The sequence below is a fragment of the Argiope bruennichi genome, chromosome 10 (genome assembly GCF_947563725.1).
Source record: "Argiope bruennichi chromosome 10, qqArgBrue1.1, whole genome shotgun sequence".
Lineage (NCBI taxonomy): Eukaryota > Metazoa > Arthropoda > Arachnida > Araneae > Araneidae > Argiope > Argiope bruennichi.
The window spans coordinates 50,855,100-50,870,878 of record NC_079160.1 but is presented as its reverse complement, the minus strand read 5'-3'; the positions used below and the strand labels follow the sequence as shown (position 1 = coordinate 50,870,878).

At 29.4% G+C, this 15,779-nt stretch overlaps 1 long non-coding RNA gene across 2 annotated transcripts in view; it reads right to left on the bottom strand.

The window, feature by feature from the left end:
* Positions 1 to 1,164: 1,164 nt before the first annotated feature.
* Positions 1,165 to 15,779, bottom strand: part of LOC129987708 (uncharacterized) — a 101,292-nt gene continuing 86,677 nt past the window's right edge. The window contains exons 3-5 of one of the 2 annotated variants that reach the window (XR_008785590.1): positions 3,571 to 3,702; positions 2,246 to 2,311; positions 1,165 to 1,301 (exon numbers count right to left, since the gene is read on the bottom strand). This is a non-coding gene — a long non-coding RNA (uncharacterized LOC129987708). Of the gene's footprint in view, positions 1,302 to 2,245; positions 2,312 to 3,496; positions 3,703 to 15,779 lie in introns of those variants that run through there. The other variant, XR_008785589.1, reaches the window with a different exon arrangement.

Below are 15,779 nucleotides of genomic sequence, written 5' to 3'. Positions count from 1 at the left end.
TATAGTTAACCCAAAACGATCTAAACCCAAACTGAAACTGGATTGGCGACCAAGAATCGATGCCTTTCCAAAACCAGTAACCCTCCATGAGGATCTCTTGAACCTGACCCGTTCCGATGATGATGCACACAACCCCGCCCCGCTCATCACTGCACCCAGGGATCATCATCTGATAGTCCATCGGGACGGGACACGACTCGAGCACTTTTTTGTTTGTTTGTTTGCTGTTTAATCGGTTCGCTCTATTTGATGCTTTAAGGATGCAATTTGGAGAAGAAAACAAACTCATTTGAAGGAAGGTTCCATCTCTTTGCTGGGGTGCCTGGTGGGGAAGGGGGTAGAGGGGTGCCAAGGGTAGAGTTTGTTTATGGATATCACTCGGGTAAAAGGGTATCGAGGGATGCTTATTTTGGTACGATGTCATGATCTTTGAGCTGAACGTGTTTAGCGATAAGGGGCTAGTGGTTAAGGAATCGTGATTTTGTGATGTTTTCGGTAGTTACACTTTATTTTCAAAATGTAAACTGCTGGCTAGTTATGAAACACAGTGAGTCTATGTACCTCAGTGCTTAATATAGATTATATTTTTATCGCGATCTTCTTTGAAAATCTATTACATTGAAAATCTGAAAATCTATCGCGTTTTTTTTTTTTTTCGTGCATATTCACCACAACGAAATAAAGTATGTGTCAAGCACAGAAATAATTACTAGGCTTCTATTTATTTATAAAACGGGAAGAAGTATTCGTTCATATAACTAGTTTGTATTAATAATGGATATGGAACTTTTCACTAATATCTAATATACAGATATATTCTAGAATGTTAGTCAAATTCAATGCCCTGAATTTAAATCTTCGACGCATAGCAATTAGTTGCAGTATTTATTTAAAAGATTCATAATGGATTTGAAGAATAATTCAAAATGCACTTGGAGAATATAAAATTTTCAAAATGCAATAATTTTTAACAACCGAAATTCTTTTTCCAATATAAAAATGGTGGTATAAGTATAAAGCATTGACAAAATATTTCATGTTGTTTGGAAAGAATATTTATTTTCTACAGGATAGTGTGTTCTAATATTAAAAAAAAAAGAAATTGTTGATATTTATTTTTTATTTTCAGTTTGTAAAACGGATAAAAATGAACATTTTCTCGATCCAAATGAACTGTAAATTTAAAGGAGGTATTTAAAACAACCGGAGATGTTCAATGTCAGCAGAAGAGGCAAAATTTCAAAGTAATACCCTACATTGGATTTTCATGCTTCAAATATGGAATTCCATTTCAATGCAAACTGAAATCAAGAAATAGAAAAAGAATACATTTTTTGAAGAAAATCCACATTAAATAATCAAAAAAAAATGTTTATATATATATATATATATATATATATATATATATATATATATATATATATTGCGAATTACACATTTAAAATAAGTTTGAAAATTTCCTCATAAATTTTATCTCAATCCAATAAATCAGAAGGCAGTTCATCCAAACTCAAGTTCCGAATGCAGTCTGCATTCAGAACTTGAATACCTTGTTGTAAATTCTTAATATGAGTGTCAGCAGTATCAGCACAGACGCGCTATATTCTATAATAAAAGAAGCGTACACTGAACTTTTTGACTGTTGCATTCTAAATTTGAATGTTTAAAATATCAATACATCAATACAAAAATATAAATATAAAAATATTGTTTGCTTAAGATGACGCTGCTTTTCTAAACATTTCCTATTTTCTAATGAAAAGTGAATAGTGAAGTTTTAAAACTTAACGGTTTTATAATGACGGCATAAAATGTGTATGGTATAGCATTTTTTTAGCTTTAATTATTAGTTATATTGAGCAATTTTCTTTTTCTGGTTTTTAGAGTTTTATTCGCTTTCTTGTACTTTATTTTTACAACAAAACTTTATTTCCTTCATGATGTTATCATGAGAATTTCTGCATTATAATATACTTTCCCCTTAAAAAATGTAGAATATAATAAATATTTTAATCCATGCATGGTAACAATTTGCTAATCAAGTTATTCAATTAGAATTGATCTAAAAAGTATAGGATAAGCTTTATTTATTTATTTATTGATTGATTCAGTGAGATAATGCTTTCTTCTGATTAAGATACAATTCAGCATAAAAGAAATAACCAGTCATTTTTTCATAAAATTATTTTATTTCATTCTTTTGCGAAAAAAAAAATGTAAACATCTATCAATATTTGGTACTTACAGCAAATCAAGTCGAAAGGGAAAAAAAGAGGCCAGTTCAATAAAATAACTTGTATTTACTTTGTTCCTGAAAAAAGAAAAACGAAAGAAAGAAAGAAAGAAAGAAAAACAGCGAAAGCTATGTTCGAATATAAAACCTAATAAAACAATCGTACTTTATTTTATACAATATTTAGGCATCCTTTATTTAAAATAAAATATTTAAACAATTTTAATGCAACTGCAAGATTTATTATTTTGCAATGAATTAACATCCAATTGTAAAACATGTTTGTTATGCAATATTATGATCAAATTTAATGAATCTGTTTCAATATAAATATTCAAATACAATCCTCTCTATAAAAGTTCTTAAAATCTAAATACTTCTATGAATAACGTTTAACAAATTCTAAAATAGAAAAATCTCTACTGATAGGTTTATTTAATAAAAGATTAAGCTTACACATTTTATAGAGTGTGAAAGTTTCGCTGAAGGTCTCAAAATATTTTAAAGATAGACTAGACACTATCTTAATACTGATGCGTTTGCAAACATTTTACAAATATTTTCCATAGTAAGCTTTCTTTATTTGTTGAAATAATAAATTTTACAGGTCTTTTCCACAAGTTAATCGTTTAAAATGATTAAATATAATCCCTCAATTAAGGCATTTGAACAAAATGAGGAAGGTTTTTTTTCCATGAAGAATCCCAAAAGTATCTCCTATCACTTAGGTTAGAAATGCTTTAATATTTTAATTTAAAGATAATCATTTTATTTACGCAAAGTAATTATAAAAACACAGATTCAATGTACAAAAGCATTTTTTTACAGAATATATAACGGAAATCCTAGGTTTTGCACAATGGCAATATAATAAATATACAAGGTTTATTATTTTAGCAGTTCTATGTGATTACATGGGCAACACACACGAACTAGAAAATTGATATAAAATTGTTCCCTATTATTTTCGTTACTAGAACTGACTTGATACAAAATGTATTTATAAGGAGAAAACAAAGAAAACGTACATAAGTTGTGTAGAAGTATATTGTTCGGATTGAAATAAGGGTACGTTTAATTCTTCAGTTTTAATGCTAAGATTCAATTACGTGCTAACATCTTTATAAACATGTTGGCGCGTACTATTCTACCCGGCTTTTAAAGAAGTCTTTTGTTACCAAAATCAACTGACGCTACGGCAGGAAATCGAAAATATAATGATAAACCTTATTATATAATTATCATAAATGTAATAAGAGAAAGGACTATTGACTTCAAATTTTAATTCTTGTATATACATGTATGTAACAGATCGGCTCCACACATGTTTTACGTACTAATAACATAATAATCCAATAAATGATTTCGTACAAATACTGCTACTTTTCCTGTTGATTCTTAAGGAAGCCATTTCGTCTCTTACCAATGTGCAGCTTGTAATCAGATGACTTCTTTTTTCCGAATTACACCTGTTGAAAAAAAAGAAAGGTATTTTTACATTTTTTTTATACTTTATACAGTATACTTTAAATTTCAGTATAATAGCATTTATATTAGTGGTCGACTATATTTTGATTGAATACTAAGTTTTAAACAGTATACTGATTCCACTTTGTTTAATTGTCGCAGGGGAAAGGCTATATGATCAAAGGAAAATTAATGGAACAATTGAAATGACCAATTAATATTTAATACAAATATATAAGACAAATAACAAAAATTAAAATAGAAGAGGAGCACTGTTTGAATGCGTGGAGGAAGTAATGGAGGTCACAAATTACTTCATACCAAAATGTTTTATGAGCTTACATTATTATTTTATCGTCTTTTGAATGTTTCCTATCATAGTATGCAGAAGAAGAAAAAAAAAAGTTTTGTTTTGCTTTGTCATTTGAAGGCGATGCTTTTCCGACTTGAAAGCATATTACTTCAATTTTAAGTTCATTTTAATTATAATGACGCCCCATTTCGGTTAAACGCAAGGGCTATATGAAGACGGATCTCATAACTGTGAACTGCGGTCAGATGACAAGGATGACGCTTGAACCCCTTCCTCCCCAAACTTTCCCACCACATTAGCACCCTTTTCAAATGCAATGCCTTTATGGTTAAGTTTTTATGTGAATCTTGAATTCTCTTCACTGTTATATTTTCATATTCCTTTAATATCTTATATTCATACAATTTCATCATAAAAAATATTATATATTTTAGGATTCAAGCAGATAAATTTGTTGACAAAAAAGTTTTAGGTGAATGAGTGAACACTAAAAATAAAACATTTTCTATTTCTTAGCGTTCCTAATTTTTACTTATTATCTTCTCCTTGTTTTTTCGGAGAGTTTCATCAAAATTTCCTTAATCCAGAATATCAGAAAAGGTTTTAAATCATCGTAAATATTGTCTATTGTTATGTGTAAACTCAGTCTGGTAATTTTCATTATAAAAAAATTCTTAAAACGTAAATAGCCCAAGTGAAACATTTGAAATTGAAATAATTTCAAACAGAAAAAACACACACACATAGATAGAATTACTTAACCAGAAGCTGAGCTTGCGAATTTTAAAAAGGGTAAAAATTGCTGATGAACTCAAAATATTTTAGAGATGTAAACAAAATTTCTTTTGAGATTTGTTCATGGATGAGAGCTATCATTTCCAAATATTCTGCACATATTATTAATTTTTGAAGAATAATTTTTAGCTTTCATTTTTGCGAGTAAACCTCTTACAATCATTGGCTTTAATATAATATCACAATCAAAATGTCTGATTAGACCCCACAATATTCTAAATTTTCTTCAATGAAAAAAGCTATGTTATGGGCGATGTTTTATTTTTTTTTCACAATTTTTTGTGAGCACTGAACTGTTTTAAAGTCAGCTTAATTTCTCTTTGTATCCGTTTAAGAATCGAACAAAGTCATAACAGGAATGGAATCAAGTTTGGCAAGGACTAAAAATAAACAACTTAAGAAGATAATCCTGTACGTACAAGAACGGTCCTGTTAGCGTATTTTTTATATTGAGAAAAATAAATTGTCTCAGCATATTAAATCAACAGCATAAATGCACTGAATATTTTTTTTAACTCTTACGCATACCCTAAATTGTAAGATCATCTCATCTTTTGGGAGAATATGAGTCATTTCTTCCGCCGGCATTTAACTCATGCAGAGCTTTGATGATTGAACCTAATTAGAAAGGAAGTGAAAAAAGACCTATTTGTGGTTTGGTGTTAAAGCAACGTAGAACAGAAAAAAACCCATCTTTTGGAATACATCTTTTAGCTTAATTCCCCTGTCCTTAACAAGCGAACACATCATTGGATGAAATCGTTTGCGTTAAATTTAGACATTGCGTCTTCCACCAAACGCTGCTATCGACTCGGAAACAATTATTAGATTCCATTTCGAATTTTTTTTCCTTTGACGTAACTGCCGAACATGTTTCCCTGCCTTATGCCACACCCTGTAACAATTCTCTCTTTTTTTTACATGCACAATGATTTTGTTGCAGTCAATAGAAAATACTATAAATGAAACTTCTCGATGAAAAGATTTCTTCGCATGAAAAGGTTTTCTTCGCATCGCAATAGAAATAATTTGGAAATATTCGTCGTTTCTATACACTTTTTGTTTAACTTGACGTTTAATTTTTTTTAAGGATAGAATTTTGTTATAGATCTTTCCATTTCCCTTTTGGTGTTTACAAATTCTCTACATTTGCGTGTTCTCTATGACGATACTATATTTTAATATTTTCAGAACTTCATTACCTCGATTTGATTAAATTTTGATTTCATGTGAATTGCGCCAATTAGCAGTTCAGAAAAAAATTCAGAATTCAGAAAAAAAAATTTGAAGATTCTTGATATAAAGAGATTACGCTCTGCCATATAGAGTGATATATGACAGATCGAGTTTTCGCCATTTACAGAGAGCATGCCAGCTTATAAAAGTTATCACATTAAAATCCGCTTTTGTCCCAGTGCACTTGGGTCAAGTCAACAAATTAATTCTACTTTGCGGTTTACTAAAAGTGTCACTGTTGTCGATACCTTGCAGGTGTTTGATAACGTAATGACCAGACAGGTATCCTAATTATGACTTCAACGGAAATTCCATTGTATTGAGATCGACAAATTATCCCAATAAAGTGATTCTTAATTGTTATGGCACATTAGAAGCAATATTCAACTTCACATTCATAAAGAAAAGCTGGGATATTACGTTCTCATATACTTCACATAAAGCTGTCATTTATAATTTAGGATAAGAAATAATATTTTTCAAAAATGAATTCACAATCTTTTAAGATACTCAATAGATTTTAAAATTAAGCTGAATTTATCTGCGTATGCTACTTTTCATGTTCATAATTTCTGATAAATGTCGAAAATAATACCTAAACGATAATTTTTTGGAAGGAAATTTTATATCATAATATCATTTTAAAGTTTATTTAATGATGTTAGTTTGTTCTTAGAGTCATATTGATTCTGTTACGAATTTATTATGAATTTAACTTCAAATTATAATCAAGTTAAGTACGAAAAAGTGCGGAATGTTCTTATCATAGGATAGAAAACATAAACATAGAAGTAGAAATTATAAATGATATTTTTATTGAATGGGAGGTGCAATACGCGTGTTAAACCTTCCTTATTTATTGTTTTATTGTTCATTATTTATTGTTATTTTACTCCTTAGAATACAGAAGAAAATCGAGTAGAAATTTAGTACATATTTACGATGCAGGTGTTAAAAACGTATGCCAAATTTTATTTGCTTAACTCATTCAGCTTTATGAGTTTTCATTTCTTCATACACACAAGATGTGATACCAAAAATGCAATTTTTTTAACCAAAAAGTCTTAAGACGTCAAAATTCAGACAAATCTCTTTTTCTAAATTTTTTGACGAATACCTTGAACTGAATTCACCTTCGTGTACTTTTTATACAGAAAAAAATAATTCATATCCTAAAATAGCAAACGATAATCTTTTCAATTCCACTTGTATTCTGGTTAGAAGTGTCGATATAATCAGTGTGGATTTTAGATTCGCAAAACTACAATTTATACACAATCATTTTGTTCTGAAATATTTACCCTCCTTTTGAAGCGATATAATTAGGGATTGCAATACCGGACCAAAATTTCAATACCGGTATTCGGTATTTTTCAGATCTTAATACCGGGATACCGGTTTTAATACCGGTATTAGAAATTTTAGAAAAATAAAGAAAACACAGGTGTTTCTTTGTTTTATTTGCCAGTTTCATTAGAGAGTGTAAATGTTACAAAAAATAATTTGTAACTTATACAATATAACAGTATATAAAGAGTTTCAAAAAAGTAAAGGAACATCTTATTTATTTAAATCATAAAAAAAGTGTAAATATCACTCTTCAGTCTGTGGTACAATTAAAATTTTTTGAAATTTGATAATAAAAAACATAATGCATCAATTGTACTATCATTAAGCCTGAAAAGTAATTTTGTGCAAAAATTACCAGATGTCAAAAACGCTCTTTCGGCATCTACACTAGTTGGTGGTACTGTTAGGAATGAGCGATATACTTTTCCCAAGTATTTACCTCTAAATCCCTCATCTTCAACTAAATCGATTTCTCTTCGGGTGGGTTTTGATATAGCTGATTTCTGTATTGTAGTTTGGTTCGTTGAAATTTTTTTATCTATCGCTAATTCTAATTTTTGTTCAAGAGACAATTCATTTTCACTATCGACATTGATGTCATCATAATCTTCGATAAGTGAACAGTATAGGTTTATGGGTAAAAACATTTAAGAAAATTTACTATAAACTTAATCCGATTTGAATTGGTTATTTTCTTTTCATTTTCATTTTCATTTTTAAAATCATTATAATTAAGTAAATACCATAAGACATTTTCTATTTCGGTATGCCTTTCAACTGTGTGATTTTTCAATGTAATATATAATTCTTCAGATAGTGTTGTGTGCTGTTCTTTCAGTGACTGCGACATGAAATTTATTGTTGCATTAGCTGTTAATAAATTAGAATCTCTCCGACATAATGCCTCAACAGTCAGTTTTATTGGAAGTAGAGCTGATGCAGTTCTGGATATTGAGTCGAATTCATTATCTGAAAAATTAATTTACGAGTTGAAGTCGATTATTGCTTTTGAATTGGATTTCTCAGTTTCAAAAATCGTTCCATCATTAGGAGTAAACTGTTTCAACGTGTTTTAGAATCTAATATTAACATATATTCTGTTTTATTTTCAGTTAGTATATATTTTAGTAATATGTCATTTTTATAGGGGAACGCTTAAATATCTTAACAATTTTTTGAACTTTATAAACTATAGGAAGCAATTCGTGATTGGTTAATATTTCATCCTCATTAGAAATATCTTCTTCAGCAATGATATTGTCATTATTTTCATTGTCAATATCACTCACTCTCACTCTTACTCTCTTCAAAGTTGGAATTCGAAGTTTTATATCCACAGTATTTGGATTCTTCTGTTCTTTATTTTTTGACATCTATTACTCCTAATTGAATTCCATGTGCACAGCACAACTGCTGATGTGCACCAATCAACTTTCTAACTTTTTTCATAATTGTTGCTCCATCAGTCGTTATGGATACAATATTTTCTTTGAGGGATAATCCATGTTTCGCTAATTTAGATTTAAGCCATTAATTTCGTCCATTAGGGAGATATAAAAGCAAAAACGTATACTATTTTGCTATGTTGGCGATTCCTGAACATTTAGTGTAGACAATTTTAAAAATTTCTAGTAAATACCGAAAAACCGGTATTTAAACTTGTGAATACCGGTATTACAAAATTGTACAAATAGCTCAAAATACCGGTATTCGGTATCCCGGAATACCGGTATTGCAATACCTAGATATAATAGAATATTTTTATGGAATTCTAATAGTGAGCCATAATCAAGTAACTTGAATATCATATGCGTTATATGCTCTATTCCATAAGCCGCAGCAGTTTGAGGTCAAGCAAAACGATGAAAATAACATAAAATGTACTCCCTTCATCCAATGCTAATCGCCTGATTGGCCACATTTTCTTGATTATTAACATTATTAGTCCTATTTTCGAAAAAAAAATCAAGGAATCCATCACAAATTAATTTTGAAATGTATGGAGACAAAGAAACCTAAACTCATAGTGTCTTTGACATCTTTTTCTTAAAAATGCATGATTTTACCCCTTCTTTTCCAAACAACAAAATACGTAGGTTGTATTTTCTCCGTCAAATCGGATTAACTTTTATGCATTTCCATCTAAGTTCATCAGAGTGCTTCTGAACAAATCAGATATTAATATTTTAATGGAAGGTTGAATAAATATCATTAAAGAAACTGCCATAGCTTTAAATATACTTTGTCGGCAATGGAGAAACAAAATGAATTATTTAAACGACATTTGTCAGTTTCTATAGGAAAAGTACCCATTACATATATAAGCGTTAAAAGATGTATGGCCAGCTTTTCCAACCGAATTTTCAGGAATTTCACTTTACTCTTTTATTTATTTAATGGGAAATAAAATAAAATGAAATGAAGCGAAAATAAATTTGACAACTGAACATTAATTTATTACAAAATTAAGTGGGTATGTAAAAATAGCCCAATATCTACATTTATGAAGGGAGAAACACAATTTTATTGCTAAATTTGAAATTTAAATCATTGTTCTTTTGAGTTATACTGTCTACATACACATGACCATACAAATATACATAAACTTAATTCCAGAGATCATCTCATCATTTGAGCCTTTAAGATAATACATTAGTTTATTTAAATATTATGACATTATTTTATTTACAGATAAGACTAGATAAGACATTATTTTAACATTTAAAATAAGGCATAATTTTATTTAAAGATACGACCTTATTTCAAGAGGACAATATTTATAGGTTGGTATAATATCCATAAATTAAGCCTTGCGGCATAATTAATCAAAATACACTTCAGAGTAACCATTAACCTAGAATTACCAAAACTGACGCATTGTTACATCTTGGATAGTAAGAGTTCATTGAGAAGTGTCTTTTCAAAATTTTAATAAATTTTTTTATTGCAATCTAATCAAAATGTTACCATTTCTCTCTAACTTTGCAATATATTATTGCATTAAAACCACTTTTATACTTTTTTCAACATTCAAAAAGTTAGTTTTCCTTGATACCAATTTTTTTTGTATAATTTTTTTCTTTGAACCTTTAAAAATACGTTTAAGAATATTGTATAACAATGCTTTTACTGTATATATACTTTTCATTTATCTTAGCTACTTTATTTATTCTTTTACTTTTAGTAAACATATCTTTCCAGTATTGGATCTATGTAATTAAGAGTAAAATTGCAATAAAAATATCATATTACTGTTTCGGATGAAATACTCGTTTCTCTCTCTCTCATTTTTTTCAGAAATTGTAGAAGTTCATTTTCAAACTTGTAGATCCAGAAAATCGTTGAGATCACATACTTTCGCCGATTTTCTTTATATAGTCTTGGTATAAAAATGAGAAGAAAAAAATCACTAAAATGCTCTTAATTTCTCTCCCCGAAAACTTTTAAACAGCTCAGAAAAAAAATCCTTTAAGTGTTTATTTCGCGAGCAAAAATAGCAACTAGAGTCCGCATCCAGAAACTCAATTTAGATAAACTCACGAGTGTAAGTTTTCTCTTAATATTTCGCGTCTCTCACCCAGTCTTATTGCCATTCTAACGGCTTCTGTAAACAGTCTTTATTTTTAAGCCCAGCCAGATGACTCAAGCAGAGAGGAGAGAGAAAAGGGGGGGGGACTCCACGTGGAATGACAGTTGGAAGGGATATGGTATAAGCGATGGGGATTAGGGGAAAATATTTGTTCGACTGACGGGAGTGGGATTAAGCGGGATACAGAATAAAAGGGAGTCGACCTTGACCGTTAAAACAAAAAACTGAAAATATTGCATTGTGGCGAAATTCTGCAGATATCATGGCATCTAGTTGTTATTTAATATTGCGGTTGTTACATTATATATTGTAGGAAATGCTTTGTATGGGAATTTTTTTTGTAAAGTGAGTTAAATCAAGGGTACATGAACTTTTTTACAAATAGGTAAAAAAAGAAAAGAAACATTTGATTGGACAGTATAAGTTATTATAAAACTCAAATATAATTATCAACATTTTTTTAGTTTAGTTACATCAACGTTCCCGTTTTAAAGCAACACTTGGGCTAATATGAGACGCTACACTTAATTTTGAACTGCGGTCAGATAACGAGGACGACGCCTGAGTTGGCATCACTCTCTCTAAACTTCCATACCTCACCGCCGGAAGGGATTTTGTTTCCGTCGGATTTAATGCGCACCAGAGCCCCTAACGCATCAGTTCCTCGGAAGAGTTGGATCTCGAATCCGAAACCCTTGGATCCCGAAGACGAGACCGTGCAATCAGGCCATCACGGCCCTGAAGCCTGTTTTTGAGAAGTGTTTTCTCGAAGACCTATGAATATGGAAACGTCATCGGCTTACCTATGTATCTTTAACTTCAAATTTAAATGAAAATTGACAAAATCTGCTCATTGGTTTTAGTTGCATTATGGTTTTTTAAATTAGCCAATTATTTTTTAAAAAAAGTTTGGGGCCAACAGTCAGTCTCCAAAGGCGGCTAGTTATACTGATAGTTTTTACAAATCATTTAAATTATTATCCTGTGGCAAATGGGACAGAATGTCTAAGTTAGCCGAGATTGCCCACCATCATTATTCAAGCATCAAATTTCATTTTATATGCTTTGTCTAAAAGCACAGTTCCCTGTTTGAAAGTATGTCCAGAAACACTAATGATCACAGTGAAACTAAATTTCACTTACACAATGTAGAAAGTATAAAAAGATGAATTTCTCATAATAAGTATCGGTAATTTATAATTATAAATTAAGTTATCAATATGATATAATTTTACGCTGCCGAAACCAAAAATTATGCATTAGGTATTAACTCAAAAATTGAATTTTTAGCAATATCTGCCAATAAAAAAAAGTTCCAGAAATACAATTATAGGCTACTTTTTCCAAAAATTAATTTGCTTATGAAGTAACCTGTCATGCAAAGGACTGTAATTGGTCCGAATTTTAGTTGATCATACATAGAAAATGGGATACAATATTTTATTTGAGTTGATTTCTTAATTGCGTAGCTTTTCCAAAGCCTTTCACGATTCGAAAACACATACTACAATCCAGACACTGATATGTTTATATACCAAATACTATATCCATCAGACTTCTTTTTAAAGTTGACATTTAAAGTTGACAAATAACTATAAAATATAAGAAATTGGAAATGTGGGGACAAAAACTAATACTATAGTAGATGCATTTCGCAAATGCTGGTAATTTCTGAATTTTATTATTTGCCATACGGTACAAGAAATTTCTTTATGGAAAACAGTTGTGGGAATATTTTTGGTTTCTTTAATTATGCTAATGTTTCCATTTAAAGAAACATTAGAATTAGGGGATGACTTCGTAATTCGGGAAAATGTCAAATAATACCACAGTTGTCCCTCGCAGTATTTCCTACATTTATTATTTCCAATTATAAGATGTGCAATGGATTTCGAAATTAAATGGATGCGGCACATATTGCGTGTATCACGAAAGAATATATTTATATTAATTATTGTGGAATTAGAGAACATACATATAATGAATGATATAAAACTTCATACCAGAGATTACTAATTTGGCTATGATAATTATAAATAATAATTATTAAAAATGTCATATAACTTTAAAGAAACTCTTGTATTTATATATAAATTTATTTGGTGTATCTCAGAAATGGCTCTAACGATTTGGTTCAAATTTTATATTTAGATAAGGTTTTGCTTTTTTAATATTACCTATATAAGTATCTTTAATGAAAAAAAATGCGATTTTACACGCATAAGTTTTTATAACTAATTATTAGAATAAGTATATTTAACCCTTATTGTGGCAAGATTGCTTTTTTGAAGAAAGGCAAAAAAAAAATGCATATAGGTAGCTTCTTTACTACTATTTTTATTTTTGAAGTATAAATAAACGTCTAGAAATGTCATGTGTTTAATAAAACTAAGTTAAAAACTATTTTATAGTGGTAGTATATTGTTATAAAGTTGTATGTATGGTATACTATACAAAATGAACATAAGGGTTCATTTTGTCGAAGTTTGGGCAATGCAGTATAGTGGTCAGAACAACTTGAAGGGCGCGTGTGGTGCCAGTCCTCGCGTCGAGTTGCGCTTTTCGTTACATTTTTTTGTTCATGTATTTATATTTAATATTTTTGACTTTTTAGTTTATCTATATAGGCGTCTTTCTTGAAAAATTGCAATTTTATATACACACACAAGCTACTTTTTATAACTAATTATTACAGCCTCTTTCTATCTGCTCTCATGCTGACGATGTCATTTAACAGCCTCTCCGACTCGATTTCACCATAATAAAAGTGAGTGTAAGTTCAACAAGTAATATAAAAGGAAAATTTTTAAGTTAATTGCTACTTTCGTAAGAATTGAACTCTCATTTTTCCCCTTCACGTGCAAAATACTGAAATCCTTGCATTTTACCGAGTGAGCTACTGCCAGCTGGCTTCAATTTCCATTACAAACTGCTAAAAATCTATTTAAAATATTAAAAATTAATTTAATTTAATAATTAATGAATTAATATTTGAAAAAAATATATTAACATCAAGTGTCATCCATTACAAATTTTAAAAAAATGCATTTAAACTTCAGTGGATGAATAAAAAGTATTTTATTAACTATTGAAAATTTGAACAAGATATAAAAATATATATAGGGAGAATGTGAACTAATAGTAGGAATTGAAAATTGTAAGCAATGATAGATAAACTGTAAAATGAATACTGTAATAGAGCAGATAGTTTCGAATATCGTGTTAAACTAAGTGCATTTTTTTTTATTTAAATGACCATTTCATATGTAGGTAAGATTGAAAAATATTTATATGTAATTAGCATGTGATTCGTATCTAAATATTTTCTACGTAAAAACACGACCCCACCCCCGAAAGAAAACCTACCGAACGAAGCCGCTAGATATTAAAATGGTGATGATTTTCTTCTGTCTCGAATCATTAGTATGTGCTAATTAAAAAAAATAGTCTATCAAAATTTGAACATTATTATAACCCATTTTAACAAAAGTTATAGTTCAAGCTTCACAGTTCAAATAGATATTGTAGCTTTTAGCTTCGTTATTATTTTCACTGTTTGTCGAAACAAGCAGAGGTTGAAAATTTGCTAATTACGTTTCGCTCGTTTCTCTCCTACCTGAGAACGTTATTTCCCTCTAAGCTTATTTGACTGCAGAGAAATTTCCTGTTATGGGCACGTGACTTTATCGATTTCTAGGGGAAAGATGAGTTAATGTTTCTAAAATTGATTTAGAATGATCGATAGGCTTCACTTGTGTTAATTTTTGTGGAGACAAAAGTCTAGTTATTTTGCTATTTCTAGAACTGTATAATGAAATGCTTAGAAGTTTTTATATCTGATGGAAAAATAAAATTAATATTATTACTTAACTGTATATATCTTTAAAAATTAGATAAATATTATTTTAACCAAATAATAAAAAGAATACCAACAAAGGAAATAATCTAAATCATATCATTTGATTAGATACGTAAGTATAATAGCATTTTGATTTAGAACAAATTGTCGAATAAAAGTTAATCTTATTTTTATATTCAGTTAATGACACTCATTCCAAAAGCAAATGTTAAGAAAAATGAAAATTTAGCAGAAAAGAAATAAGATAAGTGAAAATGAAATGCTGAAGATAAAAGAAAAAAAAAGTAACAAAAAAGAACAAAAATATAGAAAAAGAAAATTAAAATGAAATCTACGATCGCCAATTTCAAGTTATCATGTGAGAACATTATTATTCTTTAATCAATTACTTGTATTAAATAATTCAAGTCATTAACCAGTTTAAACCGGTTTGAAACAATCACGAGACTTCTCTATCGGTCTCTACCCCAATATATAATTTTTTAAAACTTTCATTTTCAATTTTTCTAGCTGGTAAACAAAGTTTTGGAGCTTGACCGATTTTGAGATGAAATAACAGCTATGATGTGATATAGTTCTACGTCAACCTTTTAAAAACGCATCTACTTTCAAAGAAACATACGTAATAATAAAGCAATACTGGTAAAAGCAGGTCAACCTTTTAAAAACACATCTGCTGTCAAAGAAACATACGTAATAATAAAGCAATACTGGTAAAAGCAGGTCAACCTTTTAAAAACACATCTGCTGTCAAAGAAACATACGTAATAATAAAGCAATACTGGTAAAAGAAGGTAAAAAAAATATATCCGATTAAAAGATGAAAATTGCTCTTTATGCTTTTATTCATTGCCTACGCGTTTTCGAGCTTCAAAACCCCTAACCAAAACAACATCTTGCTCTCACATGATAATAAAGGAGATAAATGATATGTGAA